Genomic DNA, 9,842 nt, shown 5'->3' with positions numbered 1-9,842 from the left:
CCCCCAAGTGCATCGCATGTCTTTTGGAAAGGAATTTTGTACGGTAATTTTACCTGTTTAATTCACCAATTCCATGTGAAAATTTTGACAATTCGATGAATGATGTTGAACTGCTCGGGTATGCTGAACGAGATATGTCGGGATGACAAAAGACGATCCTTAGTCCATACACATCCCCATGTACTGATCCCTGGCGAGACGAGTGAAAATATTCCAGGTTTGCAAGGTAAAGGGATTTCTCGCATAAGGTACGGTAGCCAAAATGACGAGAGGCGGTTCATTTTTCTGCCCCGTACACTACCGGCGATCGTTTGCTTAATCATTTTGAGCCCATACACTTGGAGGTTCATTTCAAATTATCTCTGTCAAGAACTACCCCACACTGGGGCAACTGGAGGTAAGTTGGTAGCACGAGGTGAGAAAAGTCAATAGAAGTTTTCTTGCTCTCACTTGCATCAATCTTTGAGTGTTATTATTGCAGATGAACTCTCACGATGATTTAAGTATCCTAGGATGACGAAGAGCAGTTCTTTTTCTATCCCATATACTTACATCCCGTGTTAGTCCAATTGAGCCGGCGATTTCATTTCATACAAACCCAGTTAGTGATCATCCCCCACATCGGGGCAAGACAAATGTCTCCATAGTTTGAGCATCATGGTCCAAAGTGCCAGCTGAAGATGAAGACCCCCAAGAGCCTAATAGTATTGTTTTGTTCGAACTTGTCTAGGTTAGTTCCTGACAACGCCAAAAGAATATCAAAAAAATGATGAAATGAAAAAATGAAAAATGGAGGGCGTGAAAAAGCAGTGTGCCTGGTAAAAGCAAGGCCAACGCCCATAAATGAAAAAAATGCTAAAAAACTAGGGGCATGAAAAAGTAGTGTGCCCAGTAAAAACAAGGCCAATGCTCATAGACAAAAAGCGATAAAAAAAGGCGAAGGACTTTGTATCCCCAAGCAAATTTGTAATTATTTGACAAAAGTTCGAGAAGCCAAGGCCCCAAATTACCCTGGAAAGTTGTCCAAGAGGATCCTGACGATGAAGAAAAAGACAGGTGACAACGCCAAGATGATCACCAACTTTCACCCATTATACACACATTTTTTAGCCTAACGATCTTTTCTTTTCTCAACTTGTGAGCCGAGCCTACGTTACGTCCCTCATAAAGTCTCTTCTGACTAAGGCACCTGAATTAACGTAGAATTTCAAATGTTTATAAACTTCGCTCAAGAAAGTGCAAGCAAGACTACTTCTATCTCATTTTGCAGGGTTCTTGACTTGTAAACCCGGAGATGATCACGGAGTAATTTCTTTCATGGCCTTGACTTGGACAGACTCATTTGTTAAGCCATTGACCAAGCTTGCATTACGATCCTGATAAAGACCTCTCAGATTGGTAAGATCGTACCGCTTGCGAGAAAACTCATACCCTTATTGATGTGACGATGGTCAAGTTGAGTATTTTCAATGTCCCATATTAATGGTTGGGATATTCAATGAGAGAAAGTGGAAAGTCCTTTCTGACTGAAGATCCTTCGTTCAGCATCTTGAAAAGTCCACCTTGCGAGCAAAAATTGTCTCATTGATAATTACCCTCAGTGGATATTTGATGATGCAAACATGGCCAAACCATCATGCATGAGCTTTAACTGAGTTATCTACAGCTCTAGTGAGCTTTGAAATATGCATTCTAGAATAGCCTAGTTTGTCTATATCCTTGATGAATGCATGCATATTTGCTCTAATCGTCTCTAACAGATAAAATGTCCTTAAAGACTCAAAGAGTGCCAGACATTTGGATTGTCTCCAAAGACATCCCAAAGACTCTCAAATATTCTCCCAAGTAGAGTTGACACAATACCCTTTTGCATACTGGAGTTCCTTTCAAGACCTGCTGGTGATGACCCACTAGGCAAATCATCAAATCCTCGGGCGAGGACCCCAGGTGCTCATTATTTGAGTCTTTCTAAGACCTACTGATGAGGACCCACCAAGCAAATCATCAAATCCTTAGGCGAGGACCCCGTGTGCTCATTATTTGAGCCTTTCCAAGACCTGCTGACGAGGACCCATCAGGCAAATCATGAAATCCTCGAACGAGAACCCCCATATACTCATTGTTTGAGTCTCTCCAAGACCTACTGTCGAGGACCCACTAGGCAAACCATCAAATCCTCGGGCAAGGACCCCTAGGTGCTCATTGTTTGAGTCTTTTCGAGACCTTCTGGCGAGGACCCATCAGGCAAACCATCAAATCCTCAGGCAAGGACTCCCAGGTGCTCATTGTTTGAGTCTTTCTAAAACTTGCTGGCAAGGACCCACCAGACAAACCATCAAATCCTCGGGCGAGGACCACCATGTGTCCACATCAAGCCTTTTCAGGTACCTTTGATAAAATTCAAGTACTTCGACAAGCAAACGAAATCCAGTTGAGGCGACCGAAGATAGGTTCAGGTCCTAAACAAATGAAATCCGTCAAGCCGACCGAAGATAGATTCAGGTACTAGACAAAAGATTTCCCTCGTCAAGGCGACCGAAGATAGGTTCGGGTCCTCAATACACAATATCAACTACCTAGAATTACTCTACCCTTCGGCAAGGTTAATAACCTCATGTATGTCTTTATTTGCTTTAGCATGCATCATCTTATATCGCATCATAAAAATGAGATCCGTGGTCCCACCAAAAATAGCATTCATCGAATATGCACGGGCCAAATTTAGGTGTCATTTTATCTTTGAATGCAACCTCTACAAGCTCAACCTCTGCGAGGGGCAGCCTTCAAAGAGGGGCAGCCTTCAAAGAGGGGCAGCTATTGACACCTATTTTTAATTACCCAAAATTAATTACACAAAATTTAGGGGTTAATGTCCTTAATTCCTAAACCCAAAAAAAAAATTTAGTTTCAATTGCATTGCATATAGACATAGGTGCAATTTGCAATATTAGAATTTTTTTTCCTCTTTTAATTAAAAATTTAAAATTCGGAATGGGCCGGGTTGGGGTCGAGTCGGGTCGACCCGGCCGTCTCCTTTCTTTCCCCTCCCCGCGAGCCCAACCTGCTTCTTCTTCTTTTCTTCCTTCCGCGTGCGATTGGGCCCAGCCTAGCCCACTCTCCCTCCCCCTAGCCCGGGCACTCTTCCTCCTTTCCTCCGTCCTTCCTCCCCGGTTGCTGACTGCCGCTTGGGACGACGCAGAAAAGTCGCTCCACTGCGCAACCATGGCCACCAAAGTCGCGGAGCGGGTAGGCCGGTGCATAGCATTTAAGTGGTGGACTTTTGGGGCGGAGCAGGTGGCCGTCGACCACTATAAAAAGTGGAGAGAGATGAGAGAGAGGAGAGAGAGGGGGCGTTTTTTCTTGGCAAAATACCAGAGCACCGGAAGAGAGAGAGAGAGATTGAGAGAGATTTTGAGAGAAAAAGAGCGAGCCGAGAGAGTTTGCAGGTCACCAAGGGACGCCAACAACCCCGTCATCGCCCGCAGACCGCCGACGACCACCCTAGACGCACTGCCGACCGGTGAGTTCATTCGGTTCGGCTATACCCTATTTTTTGTGAGTCGGTTGGCCAGGATTCACACCGATCTTTTCACGCGAATCCCGGCCCATACCGATCCTCCTCCCAATCTATAGTCGCTGTCGGAAGCGAGCCATGGCTGCTGGAGCAGGCCGGAGTCCCGAAACAGGTCGGAGTTCCCGAAATTCTGGTATTGCTTTGTATACATGCATAGTGGTTGCTCAATATGCTTAGAAGATATGGACTACTCACTGGGCTGTAGCTGCTCATTCCACTCATCTTTCATGTTTTTTAGGTTCCTCAGCTAACAGCCGTTAGTACGAGAGAGCTATCGCGAGGACTTTTGGGAGTTAGATTTTGGGTATGATTTTTAGGAGTTGTTTATATGGTTGTTGATAGTTTGTTGGGTTGGCTGAGTTCTAGTTGTGCATATTCTTTTTTATGGACTATAGAAACTCTGATGTTGTAACCAAACTGTTGGTTTATTATATATATATATATATATATATGGTTGGAAATATATATGTTAATAACAGATTGTTGGTTATGTTTGAAGCTACGTCCTCCATGTGGAAGGACAGCTTTGTCATCCCCCTTTCTTATTATTCTTGGGATTTGACAAAATGTTTTCTCATGATCTGGTATAGAACTCTATGGGATCTTGCCATTGTTGAAGTAGCTCTTCGATGATTTGTACGTGATCCATCATAGAAGCAACATGAATGGGAAGATAGCCATCTCGGTCGTGCTTGACTCATGGGGAATTTCTCAATCAAGAATTTGACTCCATCGAGATAATTAGTGTACGTTGCCAGATGCAGTAGAGTACTTGTCGCTACCCTACCCGACGCAATTAGGGAAAGATGGGTTTAGAGATAATTCCCAAAGGCCAGCTGATGGCTCTCAATTAGGCGTAGGCTCTCCAAGCCCTTACCTCACGCGAGGTTTGGTTCATTTTAAGTTTTGATTTAAATTATGAATATTCTACGTAAATCGAGAGTTGCCCCTAGCCTTTTAGGATCAGTTAGAAACCAAGTGAGACATGGGAGATTGCCTCACTTGCTACGCAAACAAAGATTTTGTAGGATCAAGGACTTGGTTACACTAATAGAGTGCCATTTCGATACCTCTGACTTGATTGAAATCCTCATTTAAATGATCAAACGGTCTTTGTTACCAATTACGATTCCTAAAGGTCATTCGATTCGAGTTGCTAAGGATTTATGCAATTGTTTTGGTGACTTATTATGGTCATAATGCTTATCCTAACCATTCTAAAAATAAAAGAATAACCAATGTACTAAAAATACGAGAATCAAACACTCAAGTATTGAAAGGCAAAGTAAAAATGATTTGATTTTTGTTTCCATCTTGACAAAGTAAATATTATTAAAAGAATGTAACTCTGCTTCCAAGTGTTAAAAATAATTAAACTATCATTAAACGGATTAACATTATTAACATTCTTAGGGAAAATTACCAAAAAAAGTCTTCAATTCATTGTACATATGCAAATTCAGTCTTAAACTTTTCAATTTGGCCAATTTAGTCCTAAACATTTTGACTATTTGCCAATGTAGTCCTTTCGGCCAATTTTGTCTAGAAATTGCTGATATGGATGACGGTTGTTCTACATTGCACAGTCAACATTGACGTAGACAATTTTTGTAATTTTATTTTTCAAATTTTCTGAGTTTTTTTATAATTTTTTTATTTTTTCTTTCCTTTTCCTTTTTTTATTTTTTAATCTTTTAGAAAAAAGAAAAAAGATTCATAACATAAAATAAAAAAAAAATTTCCACATTAGCATGGCACTGCCAACATCCATGTTAGCAATTTTCGGCCAAAATTAACCGAACACATCCGTAAAAAGGTTTAAAATTAAATTAACCAAATTAAAAAATTTAGAACTGAACTAGCCGCCGTACCAATAATTTTAGGACTTTTTAAATAGTTATCCTTGCTTTGAAAATTTGTATTTTGTATTGGATTACTAATTTGTATTTACTTTGTTTTTTTTTTTCATTTTGTCACCTATCGTTGCAAGCACCTTGATGTACTTAAATGGTTTATTCCCATTAAATTTACCTTAGCCCTTGAACAGATGTGCATCTTCTCATAACTCATTTGAGCTCTCAACTCATTTGACCTCATCATTTTCACAAAAAAAATTAAAAGTAAAATAAAGTGACATAAAACAGCTATAGATATAAGCTAATTAATTATCCTCATTAATTGCAGTCCTCTTTTATATATAAAATGCAATAAATATATATGAGATAATATATTAAAAAATGTGCATAAATAAATTTATTGGTAAATTGATAACTTGAAAATAAAAGTAGATATTACCTTACGCAATTCTCATAGCCCTTATTTATTTATTAATAGAAACATTATACGGCAATAATAAATAAGAGAAAAAAAAATAGGTTTCTTAGTTGGTGAGTTTAGATTTGTTAACTAATATATCGTATTAATTTTTATCTAATTAATGTAAATCAATGTGTCGAACTAATGTTGAGGGAAGTGAGGGGGAATGGAGGCTGTGATGATGTAGCTCAATCCCGAAACTCCATTTTACCGAAGTTATTACATATAGATATCATTGAATAAGTAATCACAAAGTTTTATTTTGTCAAAAGAAAATTGTATTCATTGCTAAAGAATACATGAGAAGTACATAGACTTCCATAGCAAAGCAAATCAAAGTAGAGTAAAGCCCAGAATAAAGCAAAACAAAGCCAAATCTAGAAAATAAAGGGGATCAATAGAGTACCAAAGGGTTAAGCACACACTCAATTCATAAGAACGGGTCTATCAAGCAAAATAATCAACGGCCGATCATTGGATCTCGTATCATCGTCAGTAATGAGCACACGCCGGAAATTTCTACTCCAATAAGTACGACGTTGCCAGTTGGCAGTGCGTGCATAGGTTCGGCTTCCTCTACATCATCACCGTACGGAGAAAATCAAAACAGGTTGAACAAACACAGATATAATATTTGGAAAAGCAAATCTTTGTAGTGCAGTGAGACACTAGAGTTCCTGTGATTACCATTAAAACTGGAGGCAAAGAAACTATACACGAATAAAGCACATGGGTATGGAATCCCCGAAAATATTATTAAACTCTCATATCTAAATCAGGAGAGAACAGCTCCTAAATATAGAATTAGATCATGAGAAATCAAACTTTCAGATCTAGAACTAGGTCGGGAGAATAAAGGTTCCAGATCTAGATCGGAAAGAAGAAAAATAAGAAAAGAATAAGAAAAGTCAAACAAAATCAACAAGAGAGGGATAAAATTGCAGACATCACTTATTCGCACAACAGACAGGTAGGCCAGCCAAACCAAAACAGTAGCAGCTAATGTAACAAAGAGGGAGCTAAAGGTGCGGACATGGACACATAATTAAGTGTGGAAGATAATATATTCAAGTAGGGATACGATTTCTCTGGTAGAGGCGGTAGTCACTAGCATCACGATCAGCACCGGTAGATGTAGTTGCTCATCCAGCTGTCCCACTGCCTACAGTCACACTCCCCGACATTGAAATGCCCATAACAATAATTAAGTCGGTGAAGCGATGGACGAGAGGATGGTTGCACCCAAGCGGGATATACAACAAAAGGTAGAAGCTCAAGATAATGAAGAGGGCGATGGATCCTAGGACCAAGACAACAATGGCAAGCCAAGCGAGTTTGGTTACGCTGACGTAGACGCCCGCCATGAAAGCCAGAGGCATCGCGGCAAGAGCTACCAACAATGGGAGTCTTGATTTCGAATGGGCATTTTGCACCACATAAGGATCATTAACTGTGTCCAAAGGAGGATCATGAGTGTGATGATCGAGCTATACATGGCGACGGAGTTGCAAATCACAAAGACATTGTACGTGGCTTTGTGGAGCAATACAGCGATTCCAGCATCTGGGTCAGAACTATTGTATCCTCCGGGAACGAAAAAACTAGATGCAAAAGTCATAGCGGCCATGAGTGCCGCCACGACCATGCGAGTATTTGCCTCCTCCTCGAGTCTATCCAATTCCGGTGGTTTCATTTCTTTCCCTAGGCTCCAACCGGTTTCCTTACAAATAGCTAATTCTCCGCTTCTCGGTGTTCCAGCAGACGCCAAAATTATCCGCGTTAACCTCTCCAAGTAGTGAGTCAAAGAATAAACAAAGAAACCAAAATATTATGATTTTGGCAACTAGATGACACATATGGCTGAGAGCACGCTAATTCACATACCTCACTAATTTATTTTCTAGGTCGGTCCCTGATTTGTACAACAATTTGCAATGTATGATTACCAATGACAAAGGTGTAAAAGGTGGTACCTTCCGAAGTGGAGCATCCTTTTCTTTCATGTCCTCCTCTACCATGTCTAGAGCCGTCATGTTTCTCTCATTTACCAGCTTAAGATCAACTCTTCCATCTCGTGCAAGAAGAAGCAAGACCAAAGGTTGCCAGTGCAATGCAGCCAGATGCAGAGGCGTATTCAAGTTGAAATCTCTCACATTTAGGAGGTGACCGAATTCAGGACTTTTCATTATGTATTTGACGGTTGAAATGCATCCATACCTCGCTGACATGTGAAGAATGTTTTCTCCTCGCTTGGCTCGAAACTCTGCGGAGTCTGACCATTGCTGAAGTAGTTCCTCAACGATTCTGACATGATCCATCATGCATGCAACATGGATGGGTAGATAGCCCTCCTTGTCTTGATCCAGGGCACTCAATGGGAACTTCTCGATCAAGAACTTAACCCCGTCCAGATAATTCGTGTACGCTGTGAAATGAAGTAAAGTGCCGAATCCCGCATCTCTCAATCGAAATAGGCCTGGCTTCTTTTTCCACATCTCTGTCAGCATATCTAAATCCAACGCAAGAAGTTAATCATTTTGGGATGAACGCAAAGTCCTGTAATTCTTTAATAGGGGTTGATCCCGTTCTAGACAATCTAAAGTATCGAGAGTTGACTCACAATCTTGCCCCTTAGGATAGTAAGCTATCATACCCAATGTGCACGTGCCTCATTGAACTAGACTTTGCTCGGGAAACTTGATTATACGATCACCAATGGGAACCAAAATGAAGAAAAAAGAAAAGAGTAACCAAGATGGTCAAATAATATGCGAGAGCTTGAAAGTAGGGTTTACCCATTTTCCGGTACAGAACAGCGACATGAGCAGGTGACATGCCGAAAACACTTGGAATTTTTATTTGGAGATTGAACACGAACTTATACAGGTCCAAGTGCCCTGTTTCAAGTGGGTTTGACACTTCTAGCAAGATCTTCAAAATCTCCGAGTCCAAGTACTCTGTTTCGACTGGGTCTGGCGCTTCCAGCAAGAGCTTAAGAACCTCCAAGTCCCCTGTTTCGACCGCTACGCACCATGGAGACTTGCTTTCTTTATTCTGAAGATACAGCGGATTGGGGTCTTTACTTACTAGCCGGCGGATCACCTCATAACGGCGATTCCTCACGGCCTCGTGCAGAGCGGAGTTGTTATTGCTGTTAGTATCTCTTGGCCTCGCCCGGGGAAGGAGAAGCTCCACTGCACCGGTTTTCCCGGCTCTAGCTGCAATGTGTAGCGCAGTATCATCACTGGAGTTCCCCTGGCAGACCAAGTGGTCAGGGACGAAATCGATGACTGCTCTGACCATATCATCACCCTGTATTCCCTGATGTCGGGTCAATTTGAGTGCGAAAGTTGCGAGCATTTTATGATGCGCAGAACAAAAAATAAATCTTAATGGTCACACCCTCCTCAACATACCTGCCGCAGCGTGAAGTAGTGTATTCTTGGATGGGCTGAGTTGCCCGAGAACCACGGGCAACGATAATCCTGCTTTGGCGCAATGATCCTCCAGGGCTTTGATGAACTTGTCGACGTCCCCTTCCTTCACGGCCGTGTATAGCAAAGGATCCATAATCTGGGCGGGTTGTGCAGGATCGTGCTGTTGCAGGCTCAGGTTGGCCCCGATTAACGCTTCTAGTCTCTGCCTTCTCTTCTCCCATATCTCCTGGTCATCTATAGACAGCTTCACATCCATCTCTGCGGGTGTGGCTAGGTCTGTGACTTTGATAATTGCCCTGGGGTCCTAACAATCACATTCAGCAGAGTTGTTAGCGACCAAGTCGAGTTTAACCAGATCAACCTCCCCAACCCACATTTTATGGTTCTGTCAAACGGGGGTGTCCAGTTCACGAATTCTTCTCTTTTTCTTCTTTATGGATGGATACACAACTGAGGGTCCCTCACCCAAAGCAACAAATTGAGAAAAGTGAAAAGACCCGAGTTCCTTCACCCAA

General features: G+C 41.6%; 1 pseudogene; it reads right to left on the bottom strand.

Annotated features, from left to right (window-relative positions):
• Nucleotides 1-7,023: 7,023 nt before the first annotated feature.
• LOC115685551 (protein ACCELERATED CELL DEATH 6-like) lies at nt 7,024-9,598 on the bottom strand (annotated as a pseudogene).
• Nucleotides 9,599-9,842: the final 244 nt, after the last annotated feature.

This window comes from Syzygium oleosum, unplaced genomic scaffold (genome assembly GCF_021117445.2).
Source record: "Syzygium oleosum isolate NSW1041296 unplaced genomic scaffold, Sole_v2.1 Sole_v2.10, whole genome shotgun sequence".
Lineage (NCBI taxonomy): Eukaryota > Viridiplantae > Streptophyta > Magnoliopsida > Myrtales > Myrtaceae > Syzygium > Syzygium oleosum.
Note: the sequence above shows the minus strand (reverse complement) of the source record. Positions and strands in the feature narration are given on the sequence as shown.